The following is a 13,450-nucleotide window of genomic DNA, read 5'->3' as shown; positions in this document are numbered from 1 at the left end:
TCGCGGCGGCATTTGCTCGCTGGTTTTGCCAGGGGCCGACTGGTCCGGTTTCACTTTCACCCGTTTTGCTTTTCTTTTCACACGTTGTCCGCGTGGTTTGTCGTCGCGTGATTCATTTCTCGGGGCGCGCCCTCCTGTCTGCCGGTGGTGGCCGCAAGCAAGGGCCGAGTCGTATACCTGATCGTGCGAGATAGTTTGGCACGTCATGATGTCGTATACCTGATCGTGCGAGATAGTTTGGCACGTCATGATCTTTATCCCCGCAACCGCTACGCAGGAATACCGTTTACAGTGTGGCCACTTTGTGTTGTCTAGATTTCCTTAGTGGTGCTAATTAATTGCGCAGCTGGTGTTCTTGAAGATGTCGCCATCCGCTGTGACTACGACACACGCGCTTGTTTTTTTCGTGAGCGAGAAACAGTCGTACATCCGCGTATTTGACGTCACCGAGTGACGGGCCCGCTATTGGTTGAGACTCGTGTGACGGTGCAGTTTGCAGACCTTCACGCATTTGAAGAGTCGGCACACTGTCTATTGTAATTCGCAGTTTCTTGTGGTCGTTTCACCGGGGGCTCTGATTTAAAGAGCTGCGCTCTGAAAGGAGTTCGCGCAAGTGCATGCGGTCTTGTCAGCTACAGGTAACCTGGCGTACCGTGCCCTCGGATTTCTTAGTCCTACCAGTTACGAAATTCTGATTCGAAATCCGGCCATAGCTTCAGGCCAGTTGTTAACGGTGGCACCACCTATGGTCGAGGCAGTAGGGTATTACTGGCTCCCAACAACTTAACTTTCTTCTCCGTATCCCCTGGCCTAGTACTCCTCGATAGTTCGTATGCACGCCGCAGATGGCGCGACAGTCTGCTGATCACCGATTTCCGCACCAATCGGAGTGCCGTGTCTTTGTACACTGTTGCTATGGGTGGTTTATCAGGAGGCACGACACAAAAGGTCTGACTTGGTTGGTACGTGCCAAGCAAATCGCCCGCATGCCTGCAGGGGGCGCGATAATCGGTAGGCGTCAACAGCGCTGTAAATTTTAAGGCGCACGACGTCACCGTTTTTCCTTTTTTTTTTTTACAAGCTGCGTGTATTAGGAGCCCCGCGGGTGGCCTGCATGCATACGCGTGCTTACAGCACCGAGTGAGCTATGGCTGGACCGGCCCGGAGTGGTTTTCTTTTTTTTTTTTTTTTTCGTTGGCTTGCTTGGCGACGACGCCTGTACGCCAGCCACCACAGCGTATGCCTTGCCCTGGTTGCATGCCTCTGCCTGCTTCCTGGGTTGGCGGCGCGAGCTTCGGAGAGAAAAACCGTAACGCCACCTAGTGTAGACCCCCTGCGCGCGCCGTGCGTGCCTTTATAGCACGCGGCTATTACTTAACGTCGTTTCGCCGGGTCCCAAGGCGACTGTAATAACAAATGGAGGGCACTGTTGTGCTCTGTCGGCAGGCGCTGGACAGGGCCGGTTCGCTGTTCGGTTCCCGCAACGACCAGGTATACACCGCACTACGGTAAGGCACGAAACAGCGCTCGTATAGCGTGGTGTCCTTTTTCTTTTTCTTGTTCGTGCGCGCTTTTTCCAGCGCTCGATGCGTGCTGCGTGAATGCAGAAACAGTGTTCGGAGCTAGTCTGTGCGTGCTGGTTGGTAAGCCGGTGTGCATGCAAGGTGCATGACTTGTTTTATTTATTTTTTTTTTCTTGCAAAGCTTGGCAAACCCGTGTAACCTGAAAGTTGCGCTACAGAGGGGAAAAATATATCGACTGTCTCTCCAGGCACGAAACGCAGGTCGGGGGTGTTTCTCGAAGCGAAGGAATTTCGCTCGACTAATGCCTTGAAACGAACCGAACTAAACACGCGTTCCGATTTCGCGTGGCTGTAGCGCGCGAGGTGCACAGGTCGTCGCTCACATGGAAATGAGGTTAATTTCAACGTGCTGTGGCCCAGACACGGACGTAAAATTTGTTGCTACGGTATGCAAAGCCTTTACTTTCGAGATTATTTATCATCCTTTTTTAGCCGGAAATTATCGCGCTGCCCGAAGGGGAAGCGGCTCTTATCGACGTCGTGTGAAGGAAGTGCTAGTCCACTGTGTTCATGTTGACCTCTCAGTTGGAAAACAGTCGAGGGAGAAACAGCGGGCCGTTCAAGAAGAGCCAATTATCGATTAAACAAAAATATGGCTTAGTTCGTAGTCCGCTAGGCACAGGAAATTACGTCCAAGCAGTTTGTGCTGAAACATACACAACTGCGAACAAATAATTTCCTTTCGTGAATAGTTTCTGGGAACAAATTTGTTGGTTTAAATGTGTTGCGGTAAACGAACACGACTCGTCGTATACCCTTTGTCGCGTGTTCTGTCGCTTGACATAACCAAATGGCTGGTTTAGCTGAAAGCTGCGTTTTTTTTTACGGTATGCTTGGTAAACGGGTGGTTAATTAGGTGAGGTGGGTGCAACTGGCAACGCGGCGCCCTCCTCTACTTCGCTGCTTCGGGTATCACGGCTGACGTGCTTTTCGAACACAGCTGCACTCTAAGCAGAAGGGTGTAAAAAGGGAGTTAGCTGTCCTTCCTTTTATTAAAAGGTGTGTGCTATAGAGGGCAGTTTACTTCCTTTTTACACCCTTCCGTTTATATGTAAAGTTTAATGTGATGATGAACGAAGCAAGTATAACACGTGTCAGGGCCTGGTCGAATACTGGTAATGTGTGATTAAGCAAACGGAAATGGCCACTTCTGCAAGATTTCCAATCCTGCATTTGCATATCAAAATGACCCGCCGCGGTGGCTCAGTGGTTAGGGCGCTCGACTACTGATTCGGAGTTCCCGGGCTCGAACCCGACCGCGGCGGCTGCGTTCTTATGGAGGAAAAACGCTAAGGCGCCCGTGTGCTGTGCGATGTCAGTGCACGTTAAAGATCCCCAGGTGGTCGAAATTATTCCGGAGCCCTCCACTACGGCACCTAATTCTTCTTTTCTTCTTTCACTCCCTCCTTTATCTTCCCTTACGGCGCGGTTCAGGTGTCCAACGATATATGAGACAGATACTGCGCCATTTCCTTTCTCCAAAAAAACCATTTATTATTAATTATTAATATCAAAATGACGCTTAATTGACGAATATGAAAACTATTCCGACCCGGAAGCGTCGCCGCAATGCAAACACGCTTGGCTGATCGCAGTTTTTGTACGCCTTTCACGCAGTGATAAATAACCAAACGAGTCGTAGTAGTAGGTATCGTTTAACAGATCAATGCGGACACTGAGTCCATTCTTTCGTCAGGCGCAATTCTTCGCCGTCGGAGAAGTCTGCCGGGCCTCTGCAACGCGTACGAGAGGAATGTCGAACGAGAGCGTGATATAAAGCGTACACAAAAGAGGAAATTGAGGCGACATGATAGCGGACCACGAGTGACCCACTTAACGTTCAGTGACGCGGGCCTTCTCCGAACGTCTCGGCCCCTGTCGCGGACGCTGTGAATGTTTAAATAACGACGCAGGCGGCGCTGCCCGAAGCGCGTTGCTTCAGTGCCGCTCGACTCGCACTTTGGTGCGGTGTGGTCAACCGAATGATTGACTTTTGCTGCCTGAAGCTCGTTATGAATAACTGGACTCAAAGTGAAAAAAGAGAGCATTCGCGAAAATAATAATAATAATAATAATAATAATAATAATAATAATAATAATAATAATAATAATAATAATAATAATAATAATATTAATAATAATAATTGGTTTTTAGGGAAAGGAAATGGCGCATTATCTGTCTCAGTCTCATATATCGTTGGACACCTGAACCGCGCCGTAAGGGAAGGGTCAAGGGAGGGAGTGAAAGAAGAAAGGGAGAGGGGTGCCATAGTGGAGGGCTCCGGAATAATTTCGACCACCTGGTGATCTTTAACGTGCACTGACATCGCACAGCACACGGGCGCCTTAGCGTTTTTCCTCCATAAAAACGCAGCCGCCGCGGTCGGGTTCGAACCCGGGAACTCCGGATCAGTAGTCGAGCGCCCTAACCACTGAGCCACCGCGCCGGGTCGAAAATGGGCTAAATGCAAAAAAAGACTCAACTCCATCACGTGCAGTGCGTTCACTTTCGTTACGTTTGATATTTAACGTTGCTTGGTTGTCTTAGTTGACTGATTTTTTAAAACTTTTGGCTAATGTATTGCCTAATTGACTGACTGCTTGAACTACGATTGACATTAGCTTAGAAGGGGTATTGTGGCTGTGAGGTTCGCGCTCCCGATGCATTTTACGGGAATGGTTCCTGACGTCACGTGCCAGTGATTTCAGTAATAAAGCGCATTAAACGTGTCAGGATTCTTTCGTTTTCATCACTCACAAGAGTGCATCCTCTGGTATGCTCTTATTAAAGTGGTTTAGCATACTGTTCCTGTATACGGGCTGCCGTTACCTTTCCCAGAAGGCGCCAGCTGCGCAGGTATGGCGCATGCGTAACTTTTTTTATTTACATTCTGCCGTTACCGTTCCCAGAGGGCGCTGGCTGCGTATGCGTGGAGCACATGAGCAGCTAGCGCCCTCTGGGAATGGTAGTGGCAGCACGTATACAGATACAGTATCCTAAATCGTTTCAGTAAGAGTGTACCAAGTGACGACGCACTCTTCGTCCTGTATAAACATGAGTGATCGTTCCCAGAGGGCGCTAGATGCGCATGAGTGCTGCGCATGCGCGGCTATCTCCAGCCAAGTATCGGTAACGCCAATATGTTACCGGTAGCGTGTAAGTTCTGTCACTTCATTTGCCCTGTCAGCAATCTACCAGTTTATCGCAGTACACAGGTCATTGGCGAAAACACTGCCAAAAACCACCAGTGTCGTTCATATCGGCCAGCCGATCAGGGGCCTGCTGATCGCGACAACACTTAGGCACTGTCGCTAACCACGTGCACCGTATAAGCCGAGCACTTTCTTCACTCATCGCACGGAATCGGAATGCACATGAGGCGCTGAATTATCCCAGGCACGTGCATCGGCGAGAGGGCGAGGAGGTATGAAGGCAAGGAATGAAGGGAAAAACAGAACTGCCGGTGCTTTCACTTCGGGCGCGCTCGCTACCTTTTCTGTGGCTTCTTCTCGTCCTCTCTCTCTCTCCCTCGCGGATGTGCTATATACGAGCAAATCCGGTTGTCCTTGCGCAAGTGCCCACCCCCCACGCGGGGGGTGGCAGCCTCGGAAAGTTAACTAGCTCATATCTCAGCACCACGCCGCCATCGGGTTTCTGCGAAAAATTCCTGAAGAGAGAGCCCGTACTTCATCTACTGCCCGCTGCGTCGTGAACGAAGGCTTCTCTTGCGAAGCCTTCGCTCGTTGGCAGCGCGTTTCTTTTAAAAGTATTTTTTTTTGTTTACAGTATCCTTCGCCGTTGACGTCAGGAAAATATGAAAAAGGAGACGCGAAATAGAAGAAAAAGCGTGGTGGTAGGGAAGGCAGGCACAAACAGGAAAATGACGGTGTTTATGGCGCGGCATCCGGAGCATGCACGGCAAAAACTAACGGCTGGGCTGCTGTAATGCAGTTGACCCTCGTTGTAATAAAGTTGAAGGGGCCCGGCGATTACTTCGTTATAGGCGTAGCTTCGTTATAGCCCGTGTTGACCGAGCTTTTTTAGGTAGATAAGCACTTTTGTTCGTGTAGATTTTCATACAGCATAAATCAGGCCTACCAAAGCCTCAAAGACCTTAAGCTTCCAAAGGGAATCGTCATTTCTTCGTTACATCCATTATTTCGCTATAAACCGTTTCGTTATAACGAGGTCTGACTGTAAACAAGTTAATTTTTAAGCAGAACGTTCAGTTGGGCGAGTTGGTATATGCGCATCTTTTGTAAAGTTAATTTTTGTGTGATTTGGTACCTTCCTAATCGGCCGCTGGCCGGCATATCCCGGCAATATATAGCGTGGGCGTTGCGTCGGGTCAGCCAGAAACGAAGGGAATCCGTGTGGAATAGCATGGTGATATTGTTCTGGCCCCGTACAGCGCTTTATCAAAAACCGTTTGGCGATGTGGAGCTGGCTAAGAACGATCATGTGATTCACTGGGTTGTCCAGGTCATACCGCTTCGTGAATGGTTCTCTCTCCTGGCGCGTACACGGACGCTGGCCATTGAGGAGAGTCGTTATTATTACGCATCCAAACAGCATCGTATAGTTACTGCCTCTGGTAGATTAGCTTTATTTTCATCGTGACTTCTCACAAAGTTCGCACGCACTGAAGCGAACAGCACAGTCGCGAATGTCGGATGCCACCAGCGTTGGTTGTTCCGTTCCCGGTCACGCATATAGCGGAGGTGTCTCTGCTACGCGGTTTAGGGCGGGTCCGTTGAAAAGCACGCCACAGGTGTGCCCTCACCCCATACCGCGTCGAAGCCGCATGTCAACGACGTTTAGTCCCTGCCACACAACAGCGCCACCCAGCTAGAACCTCTAACGCACTCATACCTCCCGCAGCGCCGTTCGCTATCTTTGCGAGGGCAGTTCGAGTGTCCCCCCTCCTTCCTAATGAAGTTATCTATAAACTTCGCCCCACAATGGCGCCATTGTTCAAGCGAAGGCTGCCGCTGGTCGCGCTGTGTGTGTGTGTCTCTTTCGACGTGTAACGCCGCAACGAAGCGAGGCGACGTCGAAGGGCGTTGGCTGCCGTAAAGCGGCCATTGATTGGCCGACCGACCTGTCCGCGCGCCGGCCACGCGCCTTTCACTTTGCTTATATTCCCTTTAGCGGAGAGGAATTCACGGCGCGCAGCCTTTTCGGCTTCGACACACCAACCTTGCTGCACGATGGGTGGGGGGGTCGGTGGTTCCGTTTAAATGAGTGTGCAATGCTCTAGGCCGTCCCAAGGTTCGCCTCCAGCATTCGCTCCACATTGCCCGTGGGCCCGCGTTCCCTGTACGATCGGCTGTATTATATAGTACACGTGGGGTGTATACGGAGGCGTTACGGGTTGTGCTTTATGTTGCTCGCCGGCTCTTAAGTCGATCAAGGTCCGTATACCGTTCAGGAGGAGCTGCCTCCCGATTCGTGGCCTCTCGTTATAGTCGCGACGTGCGTTCGTATATATCGAGCTGGGACGTGGAGTGTAGTTGATTGTAATCTACGCTTTGCCCAATGCTGTCTGTGCCCTGCGGACGTACGGGTGCGTGCGCAGTCTGTCCGTCTGTCTATACAGGGCTTCGCTGTTGGAAAGTGTCCCCATAGTGCGTTCCCGCTGTCTGCGGCGATGACCGCGTGCTTGCGCTTCGACGAGAGGCGCAGCGCCATCTATCGTTAAATGATGAAATCTCTCTGAGGCAGTGCGTGTCTTGCTTCAGTGGTCTGGAATGTCCGAACGGCTCTTTAAAGTGGAAACATGCCCTCGAGCTCAGTACCTGCGCGTGGCTTGCAAGTGGGTACTTCGCGAGTCGTGACTGATTGAGGCTTATCTGAGATCGTTGGTGAGCACCCGCGTTTTGTAGCCAAATTGCGATCGTGGACTTGCTGTCTGTCGGCGCAATCTCCCATTATACTACGCAGGAAACGTGCGAAGGTGGTTGTCTTTCGTTTATCTGTAAACTTACAGGCATAAAAGCCGAGTAGTGTTCGCGTGCGTCGTCCTGTTGTACTGATCCGAATATCCGGAGTCCATTACGTGTCTGACGTCGGGGCTAGGAGATTTCGTGGAGGGATTGGACGTGAAGCCGCATCGTAATAAAAAGGCTGGAGAAGAACGATTCGTTTGACTCTTCTGACCTCGCAGATTTTCTAACGATGCGCGTCGGTATGTGGGAGAGCGACCGTCGGAATGGACAAATGAATTTCCCGTGCCGCAGAGTCACTTCTCTTCCACTGCCACGACCGGACGCACACATCCCCCAACAAGCGAGCCCTTGAGACCGCTACTTCGGCTTTCCCGATGGAGGTCGCTGGACAGCGGTTCCGAGACCTCCACGTTCAATACGGTCGTCAAGGGGGGGGGGGGGGGGGGGGTGCTTCTCTAACGCAGCCGGCCATCTCGGAGGTCGTGCATCGTCCGCGCGGTCTATCAGACGGGAAGAAAACACGCGATCGTTCGGCTTCTCAAGGTCCCCCGTAACGGCACATTTATGGCTGTGACTCGCGTAGCAGGAAGTGTTCCGGGCGCTAACGGTATTCGACGGAAGCGGCTGCTGCAGCAGCCGCGATTGAGGCGGTGCGTTGTGGCTTCCGTGCGCTTTGGAGACGTTTAAGCCGATGCGACGTGCCGGACCCGAGGATTCGCATTATTTAGGGGGCTCTTCTTCGCCGCCCAAGGTCGGCCTTATGATACCTGCGTGTATCCTCGCCAGGGGCGGTTTGTGCAAGGGGTTGGAAGACTTGATAGAGTTTCTGAGTCTAACCTTCGCCGCGGCTTATGCTTTAGGAGGACGCTTAACCGCCTGGAAGGGAAGGGGATTTTGAAAGCGCGCGCTCAAGTGATGGGCACGATTCTGGAAGCATAGAGGTTGTCACTTGACGGCGCATGGATATAGCAGAGCAGAAACACGGGAATCGGACGGTATAACAGTGCACAGAATGGTCGTTTCGGGAAAAAAAGACGGTGGTGGGGTTATCGATTCCAAATAATGAAAATAACTGAATAGTAAGCAATTATTGGCAGATATTTAAATCCCGACGGAAGCCGCAAAGGAGAGCGATCAAAACGCCGAGACACATTGGCACAAGGCCGCACACTAAAAGCAGTAGGTGGCTGGTTTAGTTCTCCCACACACAGCATGTAGAAGTCATGATTGACCTCGGTCGTGTTGACTTTGCTCCTACTTTTCAAATGACCCAAAATTTGAAACAAAAATCACGTTACAAACACCTCAGTTGTACTCTTCGTTTCGATGTCCGTCTACACTTCGTAATTCTTAATTTGCGAGAAAAAGCAATAGAGTATGCAACATTTATATTTTAGCGCCTTGTTTATGCATGCAGCATATGTCAGTCAGGGCTGAAACCAGATGCTTAGGAGTAAACGGAAAAGAAGAGCTCCTAAGAAAGATCGGAACTCACCGAAACTCGATGCCGGAGCGGTCACCAACACCACCACCACGTCGTCTCTCCTCCCGAACCGGAAAGCGAAGAAGCCGCCGAAAGGAGCTGCTCCTCTTCGCAAGCAGCGGAGCCCGAAGAAGAGGCAGTGGGACTCCGTCCGCTGTCTCCGCCGAGAGTGAGATCTCGGAGCGGCGCGTACACTCTCCCGGGGCGGCGACGAAGACGAGTGAGCGAGCGAGCACGCGGACCGGCAGCGGGCGAGAGGACACAACAAGCCCGACACGTCTGGGACCTTCTCCTGTCCTGGGACCAAGTGGGTCAGAGCTGGCAGCGGCTGCCCGCTAAACTGGCTCGCCGGCGCTGGAAGCCACGCGCCGCCGCACGAGCAGGTCTCTCCCCAGCGGCGTCCCTTTCAATCGACGGTAAAGAAAGCCGGTTTTCGCTCTCGGCTCTCGCTGAGCAAGCGGTGCTGGCGGGCAACGCCGAAAGCGAGAGAGAAAGCGGGATATGTGTGGGTGACTGGGCTGCTAGGTGAAGGTATGCGCGAACTTTCGTTAGCCCGTCGCTTTCTCTCACCCCTTTCCTTACTCTTCTTGTGTTTCTCCGGAGGTCTAGCGGATCGGTCCAGCTGTGGCGAGAAAGCGTCTCGAGCGAGAGTGCTCTTGAAGAGCCCTTCGTCGTTAACGAACCGCTATCTGGATGGATGGCCGCGATGGACAAGTCGACGCTCCTGCTACACTCGAAGCCTCCGCCGTCTGAAGATTAACCGCTTCGATCGGCTACAATGTCTTGTCGAGTGCTCCTGTCCTGGACTCCGAGGTTACAGACGCGGTAGCTGCAGTCTCCTCTCGAGTGCTCTGGCGTAGGCGTCGAATGTAGATCCTGGATCCGGTTAAGGATCCCGTCGTCGGCTTGGTTCAGCCTCGTTGTCGTACTCCTGATCTCGCGAACAGCGCGAAGCAAGGCAGCTTCGTTGTCTTGGCGACTGTCCCGTTCTGGCTGGCAGAGAGCTCCGGAGCGCCTCGTCTCCGAGTCTCGTAGTCTCTGTCCGCTTCGGAGGCGCTGTGTTGCCACACTCCTGGAGCGAAGCCGACTGACTACGCTTTCTCAGACCTGGGGCGGGTATATAAAGAGGGGGGACAAGGATGTGTGGAGAGGAACCGCCGGCCCTTTACGGTAACTGTGTGCAGCACGTGGTCCTCTTGCGTTTCACCTCGGGCCTTGTTTTGTTTCTTACGACATTCCGAGCGTCCGAGGTAGGGGAAAAAAGAGTTGAGCCGAAAAGAGAAATGCAAGAGTGGCGGCGTTTTGCGGGATGAAACGTGTGTAACGAGCAAGAAACTCTGTGACTGAACGCGTGGGCCAGAGGACAAGAAGGCGAAAGAGAAATACAAACAAAAGGAGAACGTAAACTGAGAAAGGAGACGGTGTCACCACGAGAGGTGGTCGAGAGATGTGTCGTCTTTCCTGGAAGGAACGTCTTTGAGGAAGAATGTGTTACCACGGTTTGTACTTCGTGACCATAGTGCTCTTTGAAAACAAAGCTGAGAAAGTAAAGAAAGAAAAAGACAAACCACGCAGTGCAAACCATATGCTCTACAGACCGCAGAAAAAGAGTGTGGTCGGGATTTAGCGTAGTTAAACCGAGTAGACCTCCTGCCAAAGCATGTGTTTAGCCTGGTTGGCTCATGGTTTTGCTTTGCTTGGTCGCCGGCACGTCTGACGACGACATTGGACTCAGGTTAAGCTTTGAACGAGGTTAAGCTAATCTGGTCTGTTAGCGCCGCAGATGGAAGTCGATGAAGACGACGATGTGCAATGCTCAGCACGGGAGTGTGTTGCAGTATAACACGAGGCGTGATTGGCTGTGGCGATAGCATATACGCTCTCGAGCAGTGGCCAGCGAAGCTGATCCGTTCACTCCGTCACGGATTTGAATCTTAGTCGCGGCAATATGTGATTTCTGCACCCTCAAGGTCAGGGATGCCACAAGATTCTTGGTTGAGTTTGACGCCGTGAAGTAGTCCTTTCGCGCTAAAGATAAGGCATGCATGACTACCGCATGTTGTCCTTTCCGAGGTGGAATTGGTACCGTGCATTTTAACCCCTTCTTTGTATGTGGCCTGAACCTGTGAGCTGGAATGGGAGGAGTAACGAAGAATAGCAATAGTGACAGACGGCCCGACCCAAAAGGCACTGAAACTCCAGTGGACGTCCACATGACGGACGTCCCGTGGACGTCCACAGGACGTCCAAAGGAATTTCAGTGCCCACTGGGGAAGTACGGAATCGCATCGCGTGACACTACGGTTCACGAACATGCTGATATAGACAGTGTCAGGCCGTTCCCTCGTTTGCATCGAGGGGAGGTGGGTAGAAAGCAACGTTTGTCAATAGACCTACATCTATATAACTTTTCACTGTTTACAGCTTGATTGAACGCGCATGCGTGTTGGGCTGTGCTGCGTATGCGCAGTAGATGCCTTTATGAAATCCGCCCATCAGAACGCTGCTGGCACAGCCCAGTGGAAATATGGCTGCGGCTAGAAAGGCTAATGTGACTTCGTGTCATTGTGCCGGCTCAGGCGCTTGCTGGACGAGCGCGACTTTGCACATTTTCCTTCTTTTTTACTGCTGTCACCATGAGCAGTGGTATCTTAATTATTATTGATTTTGGTCGTAAGTAAGTCTTTAATCGGAATAAGGATAGAAATAATTGGGGGGGGGGGACACTTAAGCTCCGTCTTAAAAATATCACGTGATAGCTTTACGGGGTTAGTGCCTATCGTGCAACCTCTGGCGACCGATCATTAATTTAACTGCCACCTCTCATGGGGGCCAGGTTGTGATAACGCCGCAAGGCCACCTAGGTCACGCGTTGGTATTGAGCCGCTTCAGTGAGCGGTCAGTTGTGTTAATCTTCTTAACTTTACCCCTGTACCTCTTGGTAACTCCAAGAGGTGAAGTCACGGCTCGCCCACTGTTGTCTTCAGTTTAGAATTTTTATTCGTTTATGGCGAACCAGACTGTTGTGTCTCTCCAACCAATTTATAATGTGACATCATTTCGCCTTGATGTGCCGAAGACTTTGGCGCCTGTACACATGACATACCCCGACGAAACGTTTCTTAGTTTTGGTTTCTTTTTAGTTCTTGCCCGTACCAGTCGGGTTTCAACAGCGTCATCTCATTTAAGCTAATGCAAGAAGAGGTGCGGCATAGAAGGAACTGTGAGCAGTTCCCCCATGTAGTAAAAAAAAGCTAAATACGGGAAAGAGATCCAGAGAGGGCGCCACATGTAATGGCGGCAGCGTACCACGTTGTTCCCATTAAGAACCTTCGCATGCAACGCATGTCCAAGCGGTAAGGATACAGGAACGGTGAAACAACGGGCGGCCCCATCCGCTCATGCAACGCGTATTCTCGCGAGACCAGCGGACACAAAAGAGAAAAACAACGGCAGGCAGGCAGGCAGCTCGCATCCTCGTCCGGAACAGCCGGCCACTGTCGCCGCTTAACAGTTCTTTCCGGGAGGATGAACGCATAAAAGGAACGGCGGCGGCGGCCGCCGTGACCGGAGGCTCCTGCATTCCATCCGCGCCGCGAGCTAGCGTCAAGGCTCAGCTGCACGGGAGCACGTCGAAACTAGCCGCGCTCCTTTTATTTGTATTTTTTTGCGTGCGTGCGAGAAGCTCCCGAGTTACGGAGAACGGATGCTACCGTTTGTGCGAGCGTTGTCTTTGCAAAGAACGAGGCAGTGTTTTTTTTTTTTCTTCCTTTCGTGCTGCTTTTTCTTCTTCTTTCCTCTCTCGGAATGAATGTGCTTGGTCGTTTTTTTTTGTTTTGTTGTGGTTGTGGGCTTTCTTTGTCCACTTACGTGTCCTGGCGAATGGCTGCGAAAGGGCTTCAGGACGTACTGTCCGCTTCGAAATTCAGAGGCGCGAACCGGAGGCTGTTTAACTTCGCTAATTATTCAGATTGTTTAGGAGAAAAGTGAGCGGCACTTGAAAAAGAACACAAGGGATTCACTCAGGAGCAGATTGGGAGCACAGCGCATTATCTCTGTCGTGGTGGGGCACGCTGTTCGCATAGTGAGCGTTTCTGTTTTTTGTCTTGTTCCGTAGTTGGCTAGCGTAAGCACTGCCACCGTGTTTGAGTATTATCAACATGCTAGAAATTGCCTCTCGAGCGGAGCTCGCCGGTGCTACACCTACGGTTCATGAGTCGTGTACAGCGTACGGAGTTAGCTGACTAATGCTATAATTGTGCCCGCTGTTTTTTTCGCCGACTTTGCCAAGCTCCTCTTGGCGTGGTAAAGACGCCTTCACAAGCCTCCATCTTGGTCCGGTTGCTTACTCGAAGATGTTTCCTTGCACGATGCAGATCTGTTCAAAATTCTGCTGAGAATCTAGTTGTATAAGGCAAGTCTTTTAATTTGCCTC

At 51.4% G+C, this 13,450-nt stretch overlaps 1 protein-coding gene across 2 annotated transcripts in view; it reads right to left on the bottom strand.

Moving 5' to 3' along the window:
• LOC144107821 (uncharacterized) overlaps positions 1 to 9,438 on the bottom strand; it is a 42,668-nt gene extending 33,230 nt beyond the window's left edge. The window contains exon 1 of one of the 2 annotated variants that reach the window (XM_077641021.1): positions 9,028 to 9,438. The gene's annotated coding sequence lies outside the window, so the exon portion shown is untranslated. The remainder of the gene's footprint in view (positions 1 to 9,027) is intronic. The other variant, XM_077641020.1, reaches the window with a different exon arrangement.
• Between the last annotated feature and the right edge of the window lie 4,012 nt (positions 9,439 to 13,450).

Source organism: Amblyomma americanum, chromosome 10 (genome assembly GCF_052857255.1).
Source record: "Amblyomma americanum isolate KBUSLIRL-KWMA chromosome 10, ASM5285725v1, whole genome shotgun sequence".
Lineage (NCBI taxonomy): Eukaryota > Metazoa > Arthropoda > Arachnida > Ixodida > Ixodidae > Amblyomma > Amblyomma americanum.
Note: the sequence above shows the minus strand (reverse complement) of the source record. Positions and strands in the feature narration are given on the sequence as shown.